The sequence below is a fragment of the Somniosus microcephalus genome, unplaced genomic scaffold (genome assembly GCF_052327205.1).
Source record: "Somniosus microcephalus isolate GS21.2 unplaced genomic scaffold, FLI_Smic_1.0 unresolved_chr2, whole genome shotgun sequence".
NCBI classification, from domain to species: domain Eukaryota; kingdom Metazoa; phylum Chordata; class Chondrichthyes; order Squaliformes; family Somniosidae; genus Somniosus; species Somniosus microcephalus.
In genome coordinates this window covers 42304536-42331838 of record NW_028225180.1, presented here as the reverse complement: position 1 = coordinate 42331838, position 27303 = coordinate 42304536, and the positions used below count along the sequence as shown (strand labels likewise).

General features: G+C 48.9%; 2 pseudogenes across 1 annotated transcript in view; one reads left to right on the top strand and one right to left on the bottom strand.

The window, feature by feature from the left end:
• Window positions 1–27303, top strand: part of LOC147092569 (NACHT, LRR and PYD domains-containing protein 14-like) — a 359808-nt pseudogene that overhangs the window by 149609 nt on the left and 182896 nt on the right. The window lies entirely within an intron of this gene.
• The window catches only part of LOC147092570 (NACHT, LRR and PYD domains-containing protein 3-like), a 45541-nt pseudogene continuing 28815 nt past the window's right edge, over window positions 10578–27303 (bottom strand).

The following is a 27303-nucleotide window of genomic DNA, read 5'->3' as shown; positions in this document are numbered from 1 at the left end:
TGTTAGTCCCCCCAAAGTGCATCACCTCGCACTTTTCCGGGTTAAATTCCATTTGCCACTGTTCCGCCCATCTGACCAACCCATCTATATCGTCCTGCAGACTGAGGCTACCCTCCTCGCTATTTACCAACCTATCAATTTTTGTATCATCCGCGAACTTACTGATCATACCTTTTACATTCATATCCAAGTCATTAATGTTGACCACAAACAGCAAGGGACCCAGCACCGATCCCTGTGGCACCCCACTGGCCACAGGCTTCCAGTCACAAAAACAACCTTCGACCATCACCCTCTGCCTTCTGCCACTAAGCCAGTTTTGTATCCAATGTGCCAAGGCACCCTGGATTCCATGGGCTCTTACCTTCTTGACCAGTCTCCTGTGTGGGACTTTATCGAAGGCCTTACTGATACCCATGTATACCACATCAACTGCGTTACCCTCATCCACACACCTAGTCACCCCCTCAAAAAATTCAATCAAATTAGTCAGACATGATCTTCCCTTGATAAAGCCATGTTGACTATCCCTGATTAATCCTTGTCTCTCCCAGTGGAGACTAATTTTGTCCCTCAGAATGTTTTCCAATAATTTTCCTACCACTGATGTTAGGCTCACTGGCCTGTAGTTCCCCGGTTTTTCCCTACTTCCATTCTTGAATAATGGTACTACATTAGCGGTTCTCCAGTCCTCTGGCACATCCCCTGTGGCCAAAGAGGTCCTGAATATATGTGTTAGAGCCCCCGCAATCTCTTCCTTTGCCTCACACAGCAGCCTGGGATACATTTCATCCGGGCCTGGGGATTTATCCATTTTTAGGACTGCTAAAACCGCCAATACCTCCTCCCTCTCGATGTTAATATGTTCGAGCATAGCACAGTCCCCCCGCCCTATTTCTATGTCTACATCATCCTCCTCCATGTAGGAGGACGGTGTAGGAGTCTGTGGCAGGTTTTGTCTCCAGGGCCACTGTGAATGTGGAGTGAATGGAGAAGTCCATAGCAAACATAAGCAGACCCTTTGTGGAGTCATTGGTGCTTGAATGCATCACCATGTAAAGAACGGCAACCTGCATGGAGGAGATAAGTCGCCAGGGTATGGAAATCATGGTGAGTGTTCATAATAGAATGACATCTCTTGAGGACCGAAGGGCATCTATTGAACAGAGAAACCTGACCTTCATGGAAGTCCTTCTGTGTAGGACTGCCAGTGCAGAAACGGGTCCCCATGGCCCCCTGATGTGCAGCAAGGTTCTCTCAAGCCACTTCCAAGTGCTGGCCCGTTCTGGCCTGTGCAGCTTCAGGTGGGTGAGCAGGAGCCTGGCGCTCCTGTTGCTGCTGCTGTTCTTCCTGGTTCTGCTGGTGCCACGGCTGGTGTTCGAGCTCATCTAATGCCCAGAAGGGAAGGAAATAAATGGCTCCCATGCTTCTGGTATATGCCTCCGTTGAGGAAACGCTGAGTGAAGCTGGGGAGCGGAGTTTCGCAGGAGGTCACACTGGAGATGTGTGTGAGGCTCCAACCTTCCGCAGGTGTGGTTAAGCTTGGTAAATTTGCCCCAGGCCGGAAACAACAAAGTCCTGCCACCTGCAAATGATGACTGATCAAATCTCCTCTTTTATGGTTGACCTGCAGCTGATAGTCAATAAGCCAATAGTGCTCACACCAGGTTTCACAGGCGTGATCCCCACCAGGCGTGTTTTACGTGGGAAAAGGGTTAAGCAGGCCTGTTGAAATGGGATTATAATGGCCAATTAGTGCTGTTTAAGGGTCCTAAAGACCAGTCCCGCCTGTTGCAGGCGGGACTGATTCAGGACCAGCAGACACGCCTGGGTTAAAATGGTTAGGTGTCTGGAACCAGGCGGGGGGGACCCGACCCTGAGGTTCTGTGATTTTAACCCCCCGCATGCCTCAAAGCCCACCTGATGGCTGAGTTAAAATTGAGCCCAATATATATAATTTGTTTTTACAAAATTATTGTCTTGTTTGGGTTGATCTGAAGGGGAGAGTAAATTCCCACTGCAGGATATGCCATGAAACACTTCACAAACATTCCCCGATAAAGTCCAGTCCAGGAAAGTATCAAAAGTATATGTAACCTGGGTTATTTCAAAATTCTTGAAACACACACACACACACACACACACACACAAAATTGCCACAAATCACTGTCAGCCATGGAATAATGTTGATTTCTCTCATTGCTCTGCTATGTTCGGCAGTTTAAAAGTAAACTGACACATTTCAGTATCCTAACTTTTCATTTCACGGCCTACAGAAACGAGCTTTCTATTCTGCATCAAAAGCAAATGCTGTGGATGTGGCAAATCTGAAATAAAAAAAGAAAATGCTGGGAATACTCAGCAGGTCAGGCAGCATCTGTGGAGAGAGAGAGAAACAGAGATAACGGGCCCGATTTTCTGGATTGTGCGGGAAATTTTCGGGTTCCCCGAATGTTGGGTTCCGACCCGAAAAGAAATGGGTCAGCCAGCGGCATGCAATTTTCCCTCAAGTGGCCAATTAAATTCCAGTGTGTGGGCAGCCTTGCTAATTGTCCAATTCCAGTCAGGAAGCCCCACTGTATGATGTCATCATTTGTGGTGCTTTTAAAGTGTCCAGCAAGCTTCTCAACCTCTGCAGGCCTCTCAACCAGTCTTGAACAATGGCAGAGAAGCCTGCACCAGCTGCTGCCAGCGGCAGAGGCCGAGCTGCCAACAAATTCAACGAGACGTCACTACAGACCTTTGTGGATGGGGTTAGGGCCCACAGGGTGGTCCTCTACCCTCGCTCAGGGAGAAGAGACCTCCCAAAGAGACCAGGGTTGCCTGGATGGAGCTGGCTGCAGAGGTCAACTCTCTGGGAGTCACCCATCGCACCTGGATGCAGTGCAGGAAGCGCTTCCATGACCTTCACCGCACAGGGAATGTAAGTACGAAGTTTCCAGCACCATCATCCTGATGCCCATTGCCTTTCCCCAACAGCACTCAGCTTCAGCAATCTCTTCCTCCACATCCCACTTCACAGTCACATCCATGCACCCTTACCCATTCCGTATCTCTCTATGCTCACATTCACATCACTATTCCACCATGCAGCCCTCACATTGCCTCTCGCTCTGATGCTTGGAAAACAACTGACAACACACAGGGAGTGCCCTTGGTCTTGCAGCCTCACACCATCTTTGTCTCCTTCTAAGCATCTATGCTATGCAATCTCTACACTCACTCCTGCACTCTCACTCAAACTCCACTTGTCTCTCTCATTGCAGGAAAAGAGAGCTCACAATAGACGAGAGCGTGCGAGGACTGGAGGAGGACCACCCTCCATCGCACACCTGAGCCCCTGGGAGGAAGCAGTGATGGAGATTGCTAGGGCTAACGTGCCTGTGGATGCTGGGGCAGGAGAGACAGGAGCAAGCCCGCAAGCTGGTGACAGAATAGTTCCCCATCTCTCTCATTGATATAGCATGAGTTGCTGATATGATTCTGAAGCTACATCATTTGGACTTATGAGCATATGCCAAATCCAATGTGCAAGTAGCCTTGGCATCACATCTCTAACTCTTTCCTTTACTCCCCCAAAGGACTATCCGGAGCCCCCATCGCCACTGCCGAGGAGGAAGAGGCTTTGCAGCTAGGCTCCTCAGAGGAAGCTCCAGCCTCTAAGGGTGCAGCATCAGCAGAAGTAAGCGCACCCAGCACCAAAGCAGACACTCAGATCTCGGTGGGACCTTCGGGACATAGAGTAGAGTTGTCACCTGGTGTATCACAGCTCACAAGTGAGCATCAGCAGATTGTGGAGACAGGGACAGCAGTGGAGAGTCCTCGTCGGAGGGCGCAGGGCTCTGTCAGCTCAGCTCAGCTGCATGTCGACCCTATGCCTCTGGGTCCATCCGCAGGAGAGGAGGTGATGGATCTCCATGCACAGATGCAGGAGTCTCTGGGAGGTTCTGTCTCCAGGGTCGCTGTGAGTGTGGAGCGAAAGGAGGAGTCCATGGCGAGCATGAGCAGAGCCTTATTGGAGTCATTGGCGCATCAAAGCATCACCACGGGAAGGATGGTTACCACCGTGGCAATGCTGGCTGCAGCTGAAGAAAGGAGGGCTGCAGCTGAGGAGAGCAGGCCTGTGGCCATGGAGGAGCTTAGTCGCCAGGGTGTCGAAAACATGGTGAGTGCTCTGAATAGAATGGCATCTCTTGAGGAGCGATGGGCATTTATTGAGCACCGAAACCAGACCTTCATGGAAGTCCCTCTGAGCAGGACTTCCAGTGCTGAGACGGGTCCCCATGGCCCCCCTGATGTGCAGCAAGGTGCTCACCAGCCTCTTGCAGGCGCTGAGGGGGAGCTGACACCACGGAAGTGGGGGCTCCTATCCATGCGCTCACACTTCCATGCCACTTCAGAGCCCTCGGTCAGAGGCCCGCCGGAGTCCACACCCCAGTGAGATAGGAGTCTGAAGCCCTGCACAGCTGGAGGAGCAGCAGACTGCGGGCGAGCCCTCACAGGCTCGCCACCCCAGAAGATGCCCGCCAATGGTGTCGAGACAGGTGCAGCAGGAAAGTGAGCGAGGGGCCTCCACATCTGCTGAAGCCACAGGGGTACCACTACGTAGGAGCACGCATATGAGAAAAATAAAGCACCACTAATCACAAGGGTAGTCACTTGGTTGAAAAGTCTTGTAAATAGTTTTAATGCCATAAGAACAGAAGAACATAAGAAATAGGAGCAGGAGTAGGCCAATCGGCCCCTCAAGCCTGCTCCGCCATTCAATAAGATCATGGCTGATCTGATCCTAACCGCCAATCCACTATCACAGAACCATCTCCTGAATCTAACAGAGTTAGACCCACGAAATAGGAGCAGGATCAGGCTACATGGCCCCTGGGCCCGCTCTGCTACCCACAGGGCCATGACCGATCTGAACCTAGACTCATGTCCAAATTCCTGCCCGCTCCCCATAATCCTTAATTCCCTTTACTTCTAGGAAACTGTCTATTTCTGTTTTAAATTTATGTAACGATGTAGCTTCTACAGCTTTTTGGGGCAGCATATTCCATGGACCCACCACCCTCTAAGTGAAGTAGTTCCTCCTCATCTCAGTTTTGAAAGAGCAGCCCCTTATTCTAAGACTATGCCCCCTAGTTCTAGTTTCACCCATCATCGGCAACATCTTCCCCGCATCCACCCGATCCAACCCCTTCACAATCTTATATGTTTCAATAAGATCGCCTCTCATTCTTCTGAACTCCAATGAGTAGAGTCTCAATCTACTCAACCTCTCCTCATATGTCCATCCCCTCATCCCCGGGATTAACCGAGTGAACGTTCTTTGTACTGACTCGAGAGCAAGTATGTCCTTTCTTAAGTATGGACACCAAAACTGTACGCAGTATTCCAGGTGCGCTCTCACCAATACCTTGTACAACTGAAGCAATACCTCCCTATTTTTATATTCTATCCCCCTAGCAATGGAAGCCAACATTCCATTGGCCTTCTTAATCACTTGCTGCACCTGCATACTAACCTTTTGAGTTTCGTGCTCCAGGACCCCCAGATCCCTTTGTACTTCAGTACTTTCCAGTTTCTTGCCATTAAGATAATAACTTGCTCTACGATTTTTCCTGCCAAAGTGCATAACCTCACACTTTCCAGTATTGTATTCCATCTGCCAAATCTCTGCCCACTTACTTAGCCTGTCCAAGTCCCCTTGCATGTTTTTATGTCCTCCTCACTCACTACTTTCCCTCCCATCTTAGTATCATCTGCAAACTTTGATATGTTACACTCGGTCCCCTCCTCCAAATCGTTAATATAGATTGTAAAGAGTTGGGGACCCAGCACTGACACCTGCGGAACACCACTAGTTACTGGTTGCCAGTCTGAGAATGAACCATTTATCCCAGCTCTCTGCCTTCTGTTAGATAGCCAATCCTCTATCCATGCCAGAATATTACCCCCAATCTCGTGATTTTTTATCTTAAGCAATAATCTTCTGTGTGGCACCTTGTCAAGTGCCTTTTGGAAGTCTAAATACACTACGTCCACTGGTTCCCCTTTTTCCACCCTATATGTTACTTCCTCAAAGAACTCCAGCAAATTTGTCAAACATGACTTCCCCTTCATAAAACCATGCTGACTTTGTCCTTTAAATTATGATTATCCAAATGTCCTGTTACTGTCTACTTAATAATGGACTCCATAATTTTACCTACCACAGATATTAGGCTAACCGGTGTATAGTTTCCAGCCTTCTGTCTACTGCCCTTTTTAAATAAGGGTGTTACATTAGCAGTTTTCCAGTCTGCCAGGACCTTTGCCGAGTCCAGGGAGTTTTGGAAAATTATTGCCAATGCACCCACAATCCCTACCGCCACTTCCCTCAAGACCCTAGGATGTAAGCCATCAGGTCCAGGTGATTTATCCGCCTTGAGTCCCATTATTTTACCGAGTACCACTTGCTTAGTGATTTTGATCGTGTTTAGCTCCTCCTCCCCTTTAGCCCCCTGTTTCACAGAATCACAGAATCACAGAAACCCCACAATGCAGATAGAGGCCACTTCGGCCCATCGAGCCTGCACCGACACATATCCCACCCGATCCCTGTAACCCCTGCACCAACACATATCCCACCCTATCCCCGTAACCCCACGTATTTAATCCCCCTAACACTAAGGGTCAATTTATCACAGCCAATCAACCTAACCCGCACATCTTTGGAGTGTGGGAGGAAACCGGAGCACCTGGAGAAAACCCACGCAAACACGGGGAGAATGTGCAAACTCCACACAGAGTCACCCAAGGCCGGATTCGAACCCAGGTCCCTGGTGCTGTGAGGCAACAGTGCTAACCACTATGCCACCGTGTTGTTTGTCCAGTGTTGGGATATTCTTAATGTCTTCTACTGTAAAGACAGATAAAAAATATTCATTCAGTGTTTTTGCCATCTCCATATTTCCTGTACATAAAAAATCTGGTGGCAACTGCTGCAGTTATGGCGTTTGTCATTTGGCGAATGGTGATATCACATAGAGGCCTTAGGATAACTTGCAGGTGTCAGCAAGCTGGTCATATAGGTAGGAATGTGCAGGCATGGGCCACTGTCCATGGTCAGTTAAGAAGCAGTGAGGCTACAGTGTTTGATGTAGCAGGCTAAGCAAATCTGCCCAGGATGAGTGCGTTCCTTGCATTCTGCCCAGCAATGTTCTCATGCACTGGTGCCGCTGGTTGGCGGGCCTCTGCAGGATGCTCGCTTCCTTCCTCCTCCTCCTCCTCCTCCTACTCCTCCTTCTCCTCAGCGTCATCCTCATCCGAGGTGGCTCTGTGAGGAGCCTCTTGGTCCTGCGGAATCGGCAAGCCACGACGCTGTGCCATGTTGTGAAGCACACAGCATACCACGATGAATTTGGAGACCCTGGCTGATGAGTACTGTAGGGCACCACCTGATCTATCGAGGCATCTGAAGTGCATCTTCAGCAATCCGAAGGTTTGCTCGATAATGCATCTGGTGGCAATGTGGCTGGAGTTGTAGCGCTCCTCAGCTTCACTCGCTGGTCTCCTCAACGGTGTCATTAGCCAAGAGCACAGGGGATATCCCTTGTCTCCAAGTAGCCATCCTTGAAGTTCATTTGGCGGACTGAATAGCGGAGGCACAGTAGACTGGCGCAGTATGAAGGAGTCATGGCAGCTGCCAGGGTACCTGGCACAAACATGCAAAATCACCTTCTTATGGTCACACACCAGCTGAACATTAAGGGAGTGGAAGCCCTTGCGGTTGACAAAAACTCCTGGATTGCGGTGGGGTGCCCTAAGGGCCACATGTGTGCAGTCAATGATGCCCTGCACCCTTGGAAAGTCTGCCAGCTGAGCTAATCCAAGCGCTCGCGCCCTCACACTTGCGCGATCCCTGGTAAAATGGATGTGATTGTGCGTGAGGGCAAAGAGGGCATCGGTTACCTGAGTGTTGCAAGTGTGTGCGGCCACCTGGGAGATGCCGCTTATGTCTGCTGCTGATCCCTGGAAGGAGCCTGAGGCATAAAAGTTGAGTGCGGTGGTGACTTTGATGGCCACTGGTAAGTAGTGTGGACCTGGTGCTCTGGGCTCCAGGTCTTGCTGCAGCATTGCGCTGATGTCAGTCACAACCTCTCGTGAAAGTCGGAGCCGCCTCTGGCACTGCTGCTCAATCATGTTGAGGTAGCTGACCCTGTGTCTGTAGACCCTGGTTGGGGGGTATCTCCTGCGCCGATGGCCTTCCATGTGCTGGCCCCTGTTGGCCTGTGCTGCCCCAGGTGGCTGAGCCGCAGCCTGTCACTCCTGCTGGTGCTGCTGTTGCTCCAGCCTCCTCTGCTGTTGGAGATCCTCTAATGCCAGGAAGGGAAGGAACAAAAGGCCTCCCATGCTTCTGGCAGATGCCTCCGTTGAGGAGGCGCTGAGTTAGGGTGGTGAGAGGGGCTTCCCAGGCGCTCACACTGGAGAAGTGTGTGAGGCTCCAACCTTCCACAGCTGTGCCTAAGCCTTCAACAACAAGGTCCTGCAGCCTGCAAATGCTGTCTGATTAAATCTCTTCAATCCTGATTGACCTGCAGCTGAAAGCAAGCAAGCCAACTCTGTTCACGCCAGGTTTCATCAGCGTTGTCCCCACCAGGCGTGCTTTACATGGGGAAAGGCTGAAAATTGCAAGGGCCCTTGAAAATAGGATTAAACATGCCGATAATTGATCATTACGCTCCCGCCGACCATTCCCGCCTGTGGCGGGCGGGACTGATTCGGGTCGCGCTGAAACACGGGGGTGAAAGTCTGGCGGGGCGGGGAATTGGGCGGGGGGTTGTGACCCCCTATTTCTGTGATTTTCGGCCCCCGCCCACCTGAAAACCCGCCCGACGGCTGGGAGAAAATCGGGGCCAACGTTTCAGCACGATGACCTTTCATCAGATTCTGGCAAGGTTCTGATGACTGATCATCCAGCTGAAACGTTAACTCTGTTTCTCTCTCCACAGATGCTGCCTGACCTGTTGAGTGTTCCCAGCATTTTCTGTGTTTATTGCTATTCTGCATGTTGTCTTGCTTTCATATGTCTCTCTCACTGCCTGCCAGCCTTGTCTTGATTTGAGTGGAGTGGAATAAAAATAATGGAAAGATCCCAGAGCAGCTTCTACTGTCAGCCAGTCCACAAAGACATTTTTCAGTACCTCACTGACTGTCTGTCTTGAAGTGAAGTGAAATGAAATAAAGTGCAATAAAGTGACACACAACAGCATTACATGGGGACCAGGCCAGAATGAAATCAACAGGGTTTAATACAACAACAGCAGGTAATAAGGCAGCAGACCACATCTCACACAAACACCAGCTTTTGCACTCACTCTCGCACACAGACACCCTGGCCAGCCTGCAGATGGATGATTGCCGTGTTGGAAGATTAAAACCAAAGGCACTTTTCATGATGTTATCTTTTCACTTTGTGGCCTACAGAAACAGGCTTTCTGTTCTGCAACTTGCCTTTTGATTTCATATCTCTCTCTCACTGACTGTCTGACTCTCTCACTCACAGTCTCCCTCCCACCCACATTGAATTTAAATTTACAGTAAAATGACAGACAGACTCTGCAATTTGCAGAAACACAGACATCCACCCACATACAGACACACTCACACAGACTCTGCAATTTGCAGAAACTCATATTCACACACACACATCCACTTTGTAAGGGGTGCAGCCTGGGAGTGTCTATTTTTGATGATGTCCCTTCCTGACTGTGCGGCCATGTTTAATGAGGGCAATCCAACAGGAAGTAGTGAAGTCAAGGCCCCAGAAATCCGGGCCCCCGAGAGGAAATGAAAGCCCGGGAGAGTGAAAAGAAGTAAATACAATCAGGAATAATATATATACTTTACTTTTGTTAACTAAATGTCTGTCTGTTTGTGATTTGCAGGGAGTGGAATAAAATGAATGGAAAGATCCCAAAGGAGCTATTGCTCTGAAAACTTTCCAAGCGCATTCCCCAATAAAGCCCAGTCCAGAAAATATCAAATGGATTATTCTGAAAATAATCTAAAAATATATAATATATATACACTTTGTTTTTACAAAAGTCTTGTCTTGTTTGGTTTGGGATGAAGGGGAGAGTAGGATCCCACAGAAGGATATGCCATGAAACACTTCACAAAATTCCCCGATAACATCCAGTCCAGAAAAATATCAAATGGTTTGATGTATATCTGTAGTCTTTCTTTCCACAAAATTCTTGCAAGAAACAAAATGTAAGATCCCACTGCAGTGCTCTGTGGAATGAAATCAGTATGATCTAATGTTGTATACTTTGCTTTCTTTCCAGACATGAGATGCAGTACCAGTGCACATGTCAGTTAACTTGAACACAGACAAGCCCTGCATACACACCAGCTTTTGCTGTCTGTCTGTCTCTCACACACACCGACCAGCCTGCAAATTTGCCACAAATCAATGTCAGCAATGAAAGAATGTTGATTTCTTTCATTGCTCTGCTCTGTTTGGCAGTTTAAAAGCAAACAGATGGTTTTCATTATTTTTTCTTTTCATTTTGCGGGCTACAGCAACAGGCTTTCTATTCTGCATCAACAGCAAATGCTGTGGCTGTGCGAAATCTGAAATAAAAACAGAAAATGATGGAAATACTCAGCAGATAAGGCAGCATCTGTGGGAGAGAGAGAGAGAAACAGAGTTAATGGCCCAGTAATTCGGATCCCAACGCGTGAGTACAGACGGGGTACTCACGCATGGGCCCGATGGAAGTGCCGGTTTTCAGGATGCACATCGCATGCGCTGAAAACCAGCATTTCCTGTCCTCTGAACCAAGGGGTTAAGAGGCGGAATGCGTATGACATTTGAGGCAGCGCATGTGCGCTGAAATTGCTTTTTTTTTTAAAAGAGTTGCCCGTGCGTAAAGGCCTCCGGTTTTTACGCGTGTAAAAAGCAGACGTAAGAACTTAGTTTTAAAAGGTAAGTGCTCTATTAATTAAAATTAGAACATTTTTCCACAGGTTTATTATTTTTAAAGATTTTACAGTCAGGTAAGTGTATTTTTAGACCCGATTTTTTAAAACATTATTTTTTTCAAAATTGAAAATTATTGTTTAAAATAGTTTTTTAAAGTTATATATAGTTCATTTACATAGTGCGATGTTTTTTAAAAATTTTCTTTCAAGTATAGATAGTGTTTTGGGTGCCAGGAGTTTTCATGAGTTTGACAGTTCTTACTATCAAACTCATGAATGAACTTTGCAACCTCCGATTGGTTGCCCAATGCTCACGTGATCCCAGCCGGCTCATCGCACTAAGTACGCAGCTGGATCACACACGCACAGCGCGCCGGGAGCTGAACCGGGCCGCTGATGGAAATGCAAGCAGGGCCAGGCTTCAAATGTCAGCGCGATATGTAAGTGTAGGTCGGGAGCTTGCACCCGCGGGAACCCCCGACCCGAATTTCTGGGCCATCGTTTCAGCTCGATTACCTTTTGTCAGATTCTGGCAATGTTCTGACGAAAGGTCATCAAGCTGAAACATTAACTCTGTTTCTCTGTATCTCCACTGATGTTGCCTAACCTACTGAGTATGTCCAGCATTTTCTGATTTTATTTCTATTCTGCATGTTTTCTTGATGTCATCTGTCTCTCTCACTGCCTGCTAGCCTTGTCTTGATTTGAGTGGAGTGGAATAAAAAGAATGCGAAGATCGCAGAGCAGCTTTTATTGTCAGACAGTCCACAAAGACAATTTTCCGTATCTCACTGATCGACTGTCTGTCTTTAAATGACGTGAAGTTAAATAAAGTGCAATAAAGTAATACACAACAGCATAACATGTGAATCAGGCAAGAATGAAATCAATAGGGTTTAATACAACACAGGTAATAAGACAGCAGACCACATCTCAGACAAACATCTGCTTTTGCCCACTCTCTCTCTCTCACACACATACTCACAGCCAGGCCAGCCTGCAGAGGGATGACTGTCATGTTGGAAGATTAAAACCAAAAAGAGACTTCTCAGTATCTTTTCACTTTGTGGCCTACAGAAACAGGCTTTCTATTCTGCAACTTGCCTGTAGATTTCATGCCTGTCTCTCTCTCACTGGCTGTCTGTCTGTCACTCACAGTCTCCCTCCTACACACATTTAACTAAAATTTACAGTAACATGACACACAGACTCTGCAATTTGCAGACACACAGACACCCACTCACATACTGACACACTCACAAAGACTCTGCAATTTGCAGAAACTCACACACAAACATACCAATTTTGAAAGGGGTGCAGCCAGGGAGTGTCTATTTTTGATGATGTCCCTTCCTGGCTGTGTGGCCCTGTTTGATGAGGAGAATCCAACAGGAAGAAGTGAAGGCAAGGCCCCAGAAATCCGGGTCCCCATGAGGAAATGAAAGACCGGGAGGGTGAAGCCGGAAATACAATCAGGGAATAATAATAATATATCTATTATACTTTTGTTAACTAAATGTCTGCCTGTCTGTAATATGTGTGGAATGGAATAAAATGAATAGAATTATTTCACTGCAGCTTTTGCTCTGAGAACACCCCAAGCACATTCCCCAATAAAGGCCAGTAACGAAAAGCATCAAATGGATCATTCTGAAAATATTTAAAATATATAATATATATATATACTTGTTTTTACAAAAGTCTGGACTTGGTTTGGTTGGGCTGGGCTTAGTTGGGCTGGGCTTAATGGTAGAGCAAGATCCCACCAGAGGATATACTTTGGAACACACCACAAACATTCCTCGAATAAGTCCGGTCCAGAACAAATCAATTGGCTTGATGTATATCTGTAGCTTTGTCTTTTACAGGTCTTGAAAGAAAGGCAAAGTAAGATCCCACAGCAGTGCAGTCTGGAATTAAATCAGCATGATCTAATGGTGTATACTTTCTGTTGTTTTCAGACATGAGATGCAGTACCAATGCACACAACAGGTAACTTGAACTCAGTCAAGCCCTGCATACACACCAGCTTTGGCTGTCTCTCTCTCTCTCTCTCACACACACACACACACACACACACCCACACACAGGCCAGCCTGCAAAATTGCCACACAACACTATCAGCAATGAAAGAAACTTGATTTCTCTCATTGCTCTGCAGTGTTTGGCAGTTTAAAAGCCAAAAGACACTTTACAGTAACTTATCTTTTCATTTTACGGCCTACTGATACAGGCTTTCTATTCTGCATCAGAAGCAAAATACTGCTGATGCTGGAAATGGGAATAAAAACATATAATGCTGGAAATACTCAGCAGGTCAGGCAGCATCTGTGGAGAGAGAGAGAGAAACAGTGTTAACATTTCATCTCGATTACCTTTCATCAAATTCTGTCAAGGTTCTGACGAAAGGTCATCGACCTGAAACATCAACTCTGCTTCTCTGTCCACAGATGCTGCCTGACCTGCATGTTGTCTGGATTTCATGTTTCTCTCTCGCTGCCTGTCTTGTCTTGATTTGAGTGGAGTGGAATTAGAAGAATGCAAAGATCCAACAGCAGCTTTTACTGTCAGACCTCCTCCAGAGGGGACCGACCGAGACCACCTCCAGAGGGGACCGGCCGAGGCCTCCCCCAGAGGGGACTGACCGAGGCCTCCCCCAGAGGGGGAGAAGGTGGGAAGTACTTTAGAGAAACCTTTATTTAATATATTAAACCAACAAAGCCAGTTATTGAAAATGTCAAGGAGACCAGGCGTGAGCTGAAGTAAGCGGTGGAGTTTTATTAACACAACACACGGACAACAACAATAACTTGCATTTATATAGCAGCCTTAATGTAATGAGACGACACATGGCAATTAGCAGAAAAAATGTGACACCGAGCCACATAGAGATTTTAGGAGAGATGGCCCACAGCTCGGTGAAACTGATAGGTTTTAGAAAGCGTCTAAATGGAGGAGGAGAGAGAGGTAGAGCTGTGAAGAGGTTTAGGGAGGGAATTCCAGAGTTTAGGGCCTTGGCAGCTGAAGTCATGGCGCTAATGTGGAGCAACGAAAATCGGGGATATGCAACAGGTCAGAGGAGTGGCGAGATCTCGGAGGGTTGTAGGGACACTTGTTACACAGTCTGACTCCTCACTGGGAGAGACACACACTGTACACAGGGACACTTGTTACAGAGTCTGACTCCTCACTGGGAGAGACACACACTGTACACAGGGACACTTGGTACAGAGTCTGACTCCTCACTGGGGGAAGACAGCCAGGTGTACTGAGTGCAATTGTCAGTGTCCCACTGCAGCCCAGACTGAGCCCCACCCTGGGCCCTTCCTGTCTGTGCATTTCCCCAGTGCCCCAATGGGGAACATTCAGCCCCGGATATCCTGCAGAAGCAGTGCTTTGGGGCCGGGCGGCTGATCTCGTGACCATGTGGCTGGACCTCTGACCTCACAATGGGAGATGACGCTCGCTCAGCTTAACTTAATTAAAATACTTAAATTAATCCGTTAAATTAAAAACCACTCTCAGTCCACGTCTTGTTCCCCGAAGAGGCCTTAGCTGTCTCACTCCGGCTGAACTGAACTGATTCCTGCCCAGCCTGAAACAGATTAAAGATTAAACAGGAAATAAACAGTTTGAACAACAGTGTAAATAACAGGGAGACTGGGGCTAATATTTCAATAATAATTACAGACAAATATTGCCCAATAAAGTGACTGAATGCCATTGATATTTTATTTATTACATTAAACATTAACACAAACACTCACCGGATCCACTCCAGACTCCTGCAGGTCAGGATGAGGTGGCAGAGAGCGGGGACAGATTCATCTGTGAAGGAGTTTAATTCCAGGTTCAGATCCGTCAGTGACCGGCTTGTACTGAGAGCAGAGGCGAGGTCCTCAGCACAAGAATCTGTGAGACCGACATTATCCAGCCTGGTGATCAGAGCCAGAGAAAAACCAGGAAGCAGAGTAAATCCGTAGAGTTTATTAATAACACTATTACTGATACTAGTAATAATGTTCAGTGTCAAACATCCAGTTATTTTAAACACAATCTCACACAGCCTGGTACTTACACCAATTCCTGTATTTTACAGTCCGGGTTCCTCAGAGCCGCAGACAATAGTTTCACACCTGAATCTCCCAGTTTATTATAACCCAGGGTCAGATCCATCAGTGACTGGTTTGTAATGAGAGTGGAGGCGAGATCCTCAACACAAGAATCTGTGAGACTGACACCAGCCAACCTGCAGATCAGAGAGAGGTAAATAACAGGAATCAGAGTAAATCCCCGGGGTTTATTAATAACTCTATTACTGATACTGATAATAATGCACAGTGTCAGACATCCGCTCAAAGGGCCGTGTAGCTTTGATTAAGTGGGCTCTATCTGGATTGTAGATCCGAGGCTTGCACTCAGCGCAAGTGCTGCAGTTCCTGGTCAGAGACCGAACTTCCTCAATCGAGTAGGGTAATTTGCGGGACTTTATGAAGTGGAACAGCCGCGTGACCCCTGGATGGCAGAGGTCGTTATGGAGGGTCTGTAGCCGATCCCCGGTGGCGCTGGCACACATCCCTCGTGAGAGGGCGTCGGGGGATTCGTTAAGGGCCCCTGGCCGGTAAATGATGTCATAATCGAAGGTGGAGAGCTCGATCCGCCACCTAAGAATCTTATCATTTTTAATCTTCCCCCTCTGTTTATTATTGAACATAAACACTACCGACCGCTGGTCGGTAAGTAGGATGAAGCGTTTGCCGGCTAGGTAGTGGTGCCAGTGGCGCACTGCCTCCACGATGGCTTGGGCCTCCTTTTCCACGGAGGAGTGTCTGATCTCGGGCCCTTGGAGGGTCCTCGAGAAGAAAGTTACGGGCCACCCCGCCTGGTTGAGGGTGGCCGCCAAGGCAAAGTCAGACGCATCACTTTCCACATGAAAGGGAGTGTTGTCGTCCACTGCCTGTAGCGTGGCCTGCTCAATATCCCGCTTAATGCTTTTGAAGGCAGCGTGGGCCTCAGCAGGGAGCGGAAAAGAGGATGCTTTCAAGAGGGGGCGGGCTTTGTCGGAGTAGTTGGGGGCCCATTGGGAATAATAAGAAAATAACCCCAGGCACCTTTTCAGGGCTTTGGGAGTGTTGGGCAGGGGCAGCTCCCGTAGGGGGCGCAATCGGTCGGGGTCTGGTCCGATTTCCCCATTCTCCACCACGCTGCCTAGTATGCAGAGGCACCTGGTGTTGTAAATGCACTTGTCCTCGTTGTAGGTGAGGTTGAGTTTTTGTGCGGTTTTCAGGAACCTCTCGAGGTTCGAGTCGTGATCCTGCCGGTTGTGACCGCAGATGGTGACGTTGTCGAGGTAGGGGAAGGTTGTCTGCAAGTGGTGGTCATCGACCATGCGGTCCATCTCCCTCTGGAAGACCGAGGCCCCATTCGTCACCCCAAAGGGGACTCTGAGGAATTGGTAGAGGCGTCCGTTCGCCTCGAAGGCGGTGTACGGGCGGTCCTCTGGTCTAATAGGGAGCTGTTGGTACGCTGACTTGATGTCGATGGTGGAGAACAGCCGGTAATGGACGATTTGGTTCACCATTTCTGATATGCGGGGTAGTGGGTAGGCGTCTAGTTGGGTGTACCTGTTGATCGTTTGGCTATAGTCGATCACCATCCGTTTCTTCTCGCTACCCCTTACCACTACCACTTGGGCGCGCCATGGGCTGTTGCTGCGTTCAATAATGCGCTCTTTCAGGAGCCTGTCTACCTCGGTCGCGATAAACCACCTGTCCTCCCAGCTGTACCTCCTGCTTTTGGTCGCTATTGGCCGGCAGTTAGGGGTAAGGTTCGCGAATAGCGAAGGCGGCTTTACCTTCAGGGTAGCCAGACCGCACACTGTGAGGGGCGGCTGGGACCCACCGTAATTGAGTGTGATGCTTTGGTGGTAGCACTGGAAATCCAGGCCCAAGATCACGCTCGCACATAGATTCTTCATGATTAGTACTTTAAAATTATCGTATACAGTTCCGTTAACAGACAATTGTACCGTGCAGTAACCCATAATGGTCGATGTCTGGGCTTTATCAGCCATAGAGATGGTAACCCGAGTAGAGACCACCTTTAGGGAGAGTTGTTGTGCCAGTTCAGGGTGGATAAAACTCTCTGTGCTTCCACTGTCAATTAAACATTTAACCCCGCACCTGTTTACCTCGATGTCCACCATTGATTTGGATAGCGGGTGCGGCCTGGTCTGGTCCACTGTGACCGATGCCACTGTAGGGCCCTTATCGAGACAAGATGGCGTCCACGCTGTCTGTTCACAAGATGGCGGACCCCACGAGGTCGGGCAAGATGGCGTCCAAGATGGCCGCTCCCACGGCGCACACGCGGCGGTGGTGGGTTTTCCGGCGGGGTTCCCTCTGCACACCTTCCCAAAGTGCCCCTTCTTACTGCACTTAAAGCAGGTGGTGCCTTTCGCCGGGCACAGGTTTCTGGTGTGCTTCGGCTGCCCGCAGAAGTAGCAGTTGGGTCCCCGATGCGTCATGGCTGTCGTAGGGCTTCTGGGGGGAGAGCGGGGCCCCGACTGTGTCGGGCTGCCGGGCGGGGAAGATGCCTTCCAAGATGGCGGCGCCCTTGGTGCACACGTGGCGGCGTGGATGGCGCAGGCTGAAGAGTAGGCGTCTGAGTTTCTCTTGGCACTTCCAGGGATCGCGCTGTGTCCGCAGCCTGTTTCAGGTCCAATCCCGTTTTTTCCAGCAGTCTCTGCCGGATGTAAGTGGAGCTGAGGCCTGTGATAAAGGCATCACGAACAAGCTCGTCAGAGTACACTGCGGCTTTTACATCTTGGCATTGCAGTCTTTGCCAAGCGTTTTCAGGGTGCCTAGGAACTCCTCCACCGATTCCCCAGGTCGCTGTGCGCGAGTAGCGAGCAGATGCCTAGCATACACCTCATTCGTAGGCTGCTGGTAATGCGCCTTTAAGATGTCACAGGTGGCCGGGTACGTGTCGGCGTCTTGGATGAGGGGGTAAACCCGGTGGCTTACCCAATTCCACAGAATTCCGAGTTTCATACTCGCAGCGTCCGTAGCGTCTTTGACGGCTGCGGAATTGTCCAGGAAGAATTCCATACACATAAACCAGTGTCCGAAGCGTGCCGATGCGTCCGAAGCATGCTGGTCCAAATCCAAACGTTTGGGCTTCAAGAGTTGATCCATTGTGTTGAAAATTAAGTCAATAAAATTGATGTGCCTCAATAAATCCGAAACTCGATGTTAGCGAAACAAAAAAAGGCTTTTATTGACTTAGAATATAACACACAGAGGAGAGGTATCTCCCATCCAGAGGTCTGCCGTACTGGATGTGATGCAGGCTGGGCCAGCTTACATAGGGGCCAGGTATGGTCGGAGCCCTACACACAGTACAATACAATAGTGAGGAAACGGAACTGAGGTAAGGGAAATGAAACTGAAACCAACCACAGTCACAGGCAGAAAATACCAATGAGTGATGAATGGAATATTTCATCACAAACACAATCTCACACAGTCTGGTAATTACCCCAGTTTCTGTATTTTACAGTCCGGGTTCCTCAGAGGGGCTGACAGTAGCTTCATTCCTGAATCTCCCAGTTTATTTTTACCCAGGGTTAGAACCGTCAGTGACAGGTTTGTACTGAGAGCGGAGACGAGATCCCCGGCACAAGAATCTGTGAGACCGACATCATACAGCCTGAGGATCAGAGGGAGAACATAAGAGCATAAGAAATAGGAGCAGGAGTAGGCCAATCGGCCCCTCGAGCCTGCTCCACCATTCATTAAGATCTTGGCTGATCTGATCCTAACCTCAAATCTTCTATCACTCTCCATCCACCCGAACCCATGTAATCTCCCGGGAGAGGCAAAAAACCAGATAATAGACCCAATGGCCAATTTGGGAGAAACAAACTGGGAAATTCCTCTCCGACCCATCTAGGCGATCGAAATTCTTCCAGGAGATCATTCTGTCCCTATATTGTCTACAGTACTTACCTTCTGTAAAGGCGATCTCCACCCCAGCCAGGAACAGGAATAAAACCATCTCCTGAAATCTAACACAGAATTAGAATACAGTAGGAGCAGAACCAGGCTACACGGCCCCTGGGCCCACTCCACTACTCACAGGGCCATGACCATTCCGAACCTAGACTCAGGTCCAATTTCCTGCCCGCTCCCCGTAACCCTTAATTCCCTTTACTTCTAGGAAACTATCTATTTCTGTTTAAATTTATTTAATCATGTAGCTTCCACGGCTTTCTGGGGCAGCAAATTCCACAAACCTGCCACCCTCTGAGTGAAGAAGTTTCTCCTCATCTCAGTTTTGATAGAGCAGCCCCTTATTCTAAGATTATGCCCCCTAGCTCTAGTTTCACCCATCATTGGGAACATCCTCACCGCATCCACCCAATCAAGCCCATTCACAATCTTATATGTTTCAATAAGATCACCTCTCATTCTTCTGATCTCCAATGAGTAGAGTCCCAATCTACTCAACCTCTCCTCATATGACCACCCCCTCATCCCCGGGATTAACCGAGTGAACCTTCTTTGTACTGGCTCGAGAGCAAGTATGTCTTTTCTTAAGTATGGACACCAAAACTGTATGCAGTATTCCAGGTGCGGTCCCACCATTACCTTGTACAACTGAAGCAATACCTCCCTATTTTTATATTCCATCCACCTAGCAATAAAAGCCAACATTCCATTGGCCTTCTTGATCACTTGCTGCGCCTGCATACTAACTTTTTGAGTTTCGTGCACCAGGACCCCCAGATCCCTTTGTACTACAGTACTTTCCAGTTTCTTGCCATTAAGATAATAACTTGCTCTATGATTTTTCCTGCCAAAGTGCATAACCTCACACTTTCCAGTATTGTATTCCATCTGCCAAATCTCTGCCCACTTACTTAGCCTGTCTATGTCCCTTTGCAGGTTTATTATGTCCTCCTCACTCACGACTTTCCGTCCCATCTTTCTATCATCTGCAAACTTTGATATGTTACACTCGGTCCCCTCCTCCAAATCGTTAATATAGATTGTAAAGAGTTGGGGACCCAGCACTGACCCCTGTGGAACACCATTAGTTATTGATTGCCAATCTGAGAAGAACCATTTGTCCCAACTCTCTGCTTTCTGTTAGAGAGCCAATCCTCCACCCATGCCAGAATATTACCCCCAATACCGTCATTTTTTATCTTGAGCAATATTCATTTGTGTGGCACCTTGTCAAATGCCTTTTGGAAGTCTAAATACACTACGTCTACTGGATCCCCTTTATCCACCCTGTAAATAAGCCGTTCTCGATAAGTTCCAGAACCAGCGCGATGACGTCATCACGTTGGTCACGTGACGTCGCGAACGGCGGGAAACGTGATGACGTCATGACGTCAGACTGGGAGGTTTCCAGTTCAGGCATGGTGAAGTCAGCATTAAGAAATGACCTGTTGATTGTTTCTCCTGCATGCCATTGTTTGTTCTTTAGTTTAAATTAAACTTCGTTTTATTATCAGACTGACTCAGCCTCAGTACTTCAGTTTGGGATCTGTCAATTCCAACATTGGTGACCCCGAAGCTTTGCAGACGATTTTCGTGCAGGACACACAGAACAAAACGATGGATGTAAATGCAGCGACCTTGAAGCTCCCTCAATTTTGGGAACAAGAGGCGGCCTTCTCGTTCGTCCAAGCGGAGGCTCAGTTCCAGCTTCGGAACATCATGCTGGATCAGACCAGGTTTCTTTATGTGGTCTCCACACTGGACAGCTCGATTGCTTCGAGGATCATCAGTCTGCTGGAGACCCCGCCCGTAGATAACAAGTATGATACGCTTAAGGCGCAATTAATGCAGGTTTTCGGCCTCACGAAAGTGGAGCGCATGCGACGTTTACTCACGCTGCCCGGGTTAGGTGACACCAAGCTGTCTGAGTTGATGAGCCAGATGCTCACGCTCCTCGGTTCTGAGCCGCAGTGTTTTCTGTTTCGGGAACTGTTCCTGCGCCAGCTCCCCGAGCAGGTGCAAGCAGCCCTCACCAGGTCGGAGGCTATGGATGGTGTAGCGCTCATGGCCAAGGCTGACACCATTTATGTGGTGACGCAGCTGTACTGCACCACCTCGAAGCATCCCGCCCCGAAGATCTCCGCGTCGGTGCCTCCATCATCCGGTCTTTGCTACTACCACGCCCATTTCGGTCCAAAAGCCAGATGCTGCCGTCCTCCATGTAGTTTCGTGCCAAATGCACCGAGCAAGCAACAGCACTGACTGCATAAACGGAAGAACGACCCCGAGGTCGGTTTAGCATCTACGATGGCGGTTGGAGATTCCGGGAAGTTGTTGTATATCACTGGCTCCATTTCAGGCCGGAGGTTTTTGTGTGACATGGGCACTCAGTGCAGCATCCTCCCTGCTTCGCTCCTCGATGTCAGGGCAGGGAGGCGCGGTTCTCCACTCCAGGCCACCAACGGCAGTGCTATTCGTACATTCGGGAAGCTGCGGATCCAGGTGTGTTTCGGCAGGCAACTTTTCCAATGGGAGTTTATAACCGCCAAAATCGCACAGGCAATCCTCGGAGCTGACTTCTTCTGTACCAATGGCCTATTGGTTGATTTGTGAAATCGCCGTCTGATTCATGCCACCACGTCTGCCTCCATCCCATGTTTTCGGGGCTCAGGTGTGCCTCACATGGTTACCTGCACCGCGCCGGCGCCCGACAACTTCACCCGCCTTCTCAGGGAATTTCCGGATCTTACTCGACCCACCTTCTCGGCAACTACCGCTAAACATGGTGTGGAGCATTACATCGCGACGACCGGCCCTCCGGTCTATGCCCGGGCTATGCGGCAGGAACCCAGTAAACTCGAGGCCACGAAGGTGGAGTTCGCCACCATGGAGCGGCTGGGAATTGTTCGCCGGTCGGATAGTCCCTGGTCTTTGCCACTTCATATCGCCCCTAAGCACGGCGGTGGTTGGGTCCCTGCGGCGATTATCGGCACCTCAATGAGGTCATGACGCCCGACCGGTACCCAATACCGTACATCCAAGATTTCTCCGCACATTTGTCGGGCAATTAGATTTTTCCAAAATAGACCACGTCCGGGGGTACCATCAAGTGCCCATCCACCCCCAGGACATCCAGGAAACGGCGGTCATTACCCCATTCAGACTGTTTGAATTCCTCCGAATGCCGTTCGGGCTCAAGAATGAGGCGCAGGCATTGCAGCGCCTTATGGATTCAGTGCTGCAGGATCTTAAGTTCCTGTTTGTGTATCTCGATGACATCCTGTTCACCAGTACTTCGAAAGAGGAACATCTCAGCCATCTGCGCCTGCTTTTTCACTGCCTCCATCAGCATGGCCTCATAATCATCCCGGCCAAATGCCAAATCGGGCTGCGACAGATCGACTTTTTGGGCCACTGCATCACTGCGGAAGGAGCAGTGCCACTTCGGTCGAAGGTGGAGGCGATTGCTCCTTTTCCACGCCCGCAATCCGTTAAAGCACTCCAGGAGTTCCTCGGTATGGTAAATGTTTACCATCGGTTTGTTCCCCGGGCCATGCAGCTTATGCGGCCACTCTACGAGGCACTCAGAGGGAAACCAGGGAAGTAACCTATGGTCTGGACACCAGAGATGGATTGCGTTTTGTGGACATGAAAGATGCTCTCGCAAATGCAACAATGTTGGCGCACCCACTGCCTGGCACCATCATCGCGCTTACGACTGATGCTTCGGACTAAGCCGTAGGCGCCGTGCAGGAGCAATGGCTCGATGGAACGTGGCAACCGCTGGCATTTTTTAGTCGCAAATTGCGTCATAATGAACGCAGCTACAGCACGTTCGACAGGGAGTTGTTGGCATTGTTTCTTGCAATCCTCCATTTTCGTTTTCTGTTGGAGGGAAGCCAATTCACCGTGTTTGTGGATCACAAGCCCCTGACGTTTGCCATGGTCAAAACTGCTGAGCCGTGGTCGGCTCGACAGCAATGACAGCTCACCTTTATTTCTGAGTTCACCACCGACATCCGGCACGTGTCCCGCAATGACAACGTGGTCACCAATTGCCTCTCGCGTGCAACGGTCCAGGCCATCCAGTTGGGACTCGATTATTCACTCATGGCTGCCGACCAAGCGGCTGATCCAGAAACACAAGCTTTCCGTACCGACTTCTCCTGCCTTCAACCAGCGGATGCGCTTTTCCACTCAGCCGGCACCTGCTTGCTCTGCGACCTCTCCTTGGGGGACCCCCACCCAATCGTTCAGCTGTCCTGGTGTAGGAACGATTTCGATGCCATCCACGGGCTTGCGCCCCCTGGCACAAAAACTACTGCTGTCCAAGTTTGTCTGGAGAGGGATGCGCAAGGATGTCCGTGACTGGGCCAACATCTGCGTCGTGTGCCAGCGGGTTAAGGTGCAGCGGCACGTCAAAGCTCCCGTAGCCATTTTAGAAGTACCGGAGCGGCGTTTCGGTCACGTCCATGTTGACCTTGTCGGCCCACTACCGCCATCACAGGGTTTCACACATTTCTTGACTATTGTCGGCCATACCACCAGGTGGGCCACTCCTTTGACGTCCACCACCTCCACGGATGTCGCCCGGGATTTTCTTTCCTCCTGGGTTGCACGTTTCGGAGTTCCGCCTGATATTTCGTCGGACCATGGGCAGCAATTCTCGTCTGCACTGTGGAACGCTGTAGCCTTGTGTTTGGGCACCAAGCTCCGTCGGACCACGGCTTACCATCCGCAGGCAAATGGACTATGTGAGCACTTTCATCGGTCCTTGAAGGTGTCGCTGCGGGTCAGCCTCCAGGGGGCTGCATGGATAGACAGGCTGCCTTGGGTGATGCTCGGGTTACGCACAGTGCCCAAACAGGCCCTGCAGGCATCGGCCGCCGAGCTGGTTTATGGACAACCACTCCGGGTGCCAGGCGAGTTTCTTCTGTCACCAATGCGAACTTGGTCGGCAGCCGGACAACTGGACGCCCACTGGGACGCAGCTCAATCTTTTAGGCTAATTCCGACGTCACATCACGGTTTGCCTGCGTCACATGTTCTGCCGGAGCTTATGCAGGCTAAATTCGTTTTTGTCAGGCATGATGCCCACCGTAGTCCTCTCACACCTCCATATACAGGCCCTTTCCAGGTGCTGCAGGCGGGTGCCAAGAGTTTTTTAGTGGACGTCGGCAGCAAGCCAGACCACATTTCTGTGGACCGCCTCAAGGCCGCACAACTGGACCTCGAGCGACCGGTCGAGCCGGCGCAGCCACCGCGTCGTGGGCGGCCGCCCGCTGCCGCCACACCTCACCGAACTGTTCCGCAGGCCAGCTCATCGTCTGCCCAGCCCATTCCTCTCCGGGAATATCGGAGGCATTCGAACAGGCTTGTCCGGCCTCCTCTCCAATTGACTTTTATGGTTCAAGACACTTCTGGGGGGGTGCATGTGGCAAAGCCACCAAGGGACTCCTGTATGACTAAATAACTGCCTTTAACAGAGTGCTACAGCACCTATGTTTGTTTAATGTTTGTAAATAACCCGTTCTCGGTCAGTTCCAGAACCAGCGGGATGACGTCATCACGTTTGGTCACGTGACGTCCCGAACGGCGGGAAACGTGATGACGTCATGACGTCAGACTGGGCGGTTCCCAGTTCAGACCTGGTGAAGCCGGCATTAAGAAAAGACCTGTTGATTGTTTCTCCTGCATGCCATTGTTTGTTCTCTAGCTTACATTAAACTTCGTTTTATTATCGGACTGACTCGACCTCAGTACTTCAGTTAGGGATCTGTCGATTCCTACAAGCTATTATTAAGTCAAAGGAGGAAGCTTAAAAGGTTGCCAGAAAAAGCAGTCAGCCTGAGGATTGGGATCTTGTTAGAAATCAGCAAAGGGGGACCAAGAAGTTGATAAAGAAAGGGAAAATGGAATATGAGCACAAACTAGCAAAAAATATAAACAGGGATTGTAAAAGCTTCTATAGGTACGTGAAAAGGAAAAGGCTGGCGAAGGTAAATATAGGTCCTTTACAGTCACAGACGGGAGAATTTATAATGGTGAATAAGGAAATGCCAGATGAATTAAATAAAAACTTTGTTTGTCTTCACGGAGGAAGACCAAAAAACTTCCCAGAAATACGAGAAAACCAAGGGTGTGACGAGAATGAGGACTTAAAGAAATCATCAGTAGTAAAAAAACAGTACTAGCAAAATTAATGGGACTAAAATTTGATAAATCCCAAGGACCGGATGACCTACATCCTAGGGTTTTCAACGAGGTGGCCAGTGGGATAGTGGACGCATTGGTTGTCATCTTCCAAAATTTTATAGATTCTGGAATGGTTCCTGCAGATTGGAGGATAGCAAATGTAACCCCGCTATTTAAGAAAGGAGGGAGAGAGAAAACGGGGAACTGCAGACCTGTTAGCCTCATATCATTAGTTGGGAAAATGCTGGAAACTATTATAAAGGATGCAATAAATGAGCACTTAGAAACTAATATTAAAAATGGGCAGAGTCAATATGGATTTATGAAAGGGAAATCCTGCTTGACAAACCTATTGGAGTTCTTTGAGGATGTAAGTAGTGGAGTAGACAAAGGGGAACTGGTAGATGTGGTGTATCTGGATTTTCAGCAGGCCTTCGATAAAGTCCCACACAAGAGGTTGGTGAACAAAATTAGGGCACATGGAATTGGGGGTAATATACCAGCATGGATTGAGAATTGGTTAACAGACAGAAAACAAAGTGCAGCGATAAACGGATCTTTTTCAGGATGGCAGGCTGTGACTAGTGGGGTACCGTAAGGATCGGTGCTTGGGCCCCAGCTATTCACAATCTATATCAATGATTTGGATGAGGTGACTAAATGTAACATTTCCAAATTTGCTGATGATACAAAGCTAGGTGGCAGCATCAGTTGTGAAGAGGATGTGAAGAGGCTTCAAGGGGATCTCGACAGGGTCAGAGAGTGGGCGAGAACATGGCAGATGGAATATAATGTGGATAAATGTGAAGTTATCCACTTCGGTAGAAAAAACAGAAAGGCAGAGTATTTCCTAAATGGTGAAAGATTGGGGAATGAGGAAGCTCAAAGGGACCTGGGTGTCCTTGTACACGAGTCACTGAAAGTGAATGTTCAGGTGCAGCAAGCCATTAGGAAGACAAATGGTATGCTGGCCTTCATTACAAGAGGACTTGAGTACAGGAGTAAAGAAGTCTTAGTCCAATTATATAGGACCTTGGTGAGACCACATCTGGAGTACTGTGTACAATTTTGGTCTCCTTACCTAAGGAAGGATATACTTGCCATAGAGGGAGTGCAACGAAGGTTCAAGAGGTTGATTCCTGGGATGGCAGGACTGTCGTATGAAAAGAGATTAAGTAAACTAGACCTGTATTCTCCTGAATTCAGAAGAATGAGAGGGGATCTCATTGAAGCATACAAAATTACTCCAGGGCTTGATAGGATGGATGCTGGGAGAATGTTTCCCTTAGATGGGGAGTCTAGAACCAAGTTCCACAACCTCAACATAAAGGGTAGGCCATTCAGGACAGAGATGAGAAGACATTTCTTCACACAGAGGGTGGTGAATCTTTGGAATTCTGTACCCCACAGAGCTGTGGAGGCTCAGTCATTGGGTATATTCAAAACAGAAATCGATAGATTTCTGACTAGTAAGGGCATGAACGGATATGGCGATAGGGCCCGTGAATGGAGTTGAGGCAGAAGATCAGCCATGATCTTATTGAATGGCGGAGCAGGCTCAAAGGGCCGAATGGCCCACTCCTGCTCCTTTTTCTTGTGTTCTTAAATCTCCAATGTTTATTAATAAGACTATTACTAATACTAATAATAATGTTCAGTGTCAGACATCCAGTTATTATAAACACAATCTCAGAGTCTGGTGTTTACCACAGTTTCTATATTTCACAGTCCGGATTCCTCAGAGCCGCAGACATTAGTTTCACTCCTGAATCTCCCAGGTTATTTTGATTCAGTCTAAACACAAACAGAGAGAGAAACAAACTGAGTCAAAGCCCGGATCTGATATATTTGTCTCTCTCGGATATTACAGCAATCACAGAAAGTACTTCAGCAAATTAATAACCCAGTTTCCCCCCGCGATTTCCCACCTCGATGGGTCGGGTGTGGCTGGGGTCGGGTGCGGCCTGGGTCCGGTCACGGCCTCGCTCTGCTGAATTGGAGGAAGCGGGTTTGAAGAGGTTATTTGATGACGCGCACATTGAGTTTGGCAATTGTGTTGTCAGTACTCTACAGTATTGAGGTGCTGCAAACACCGACAACCTCTGCACAGAGGAGCACGGCTGCACGC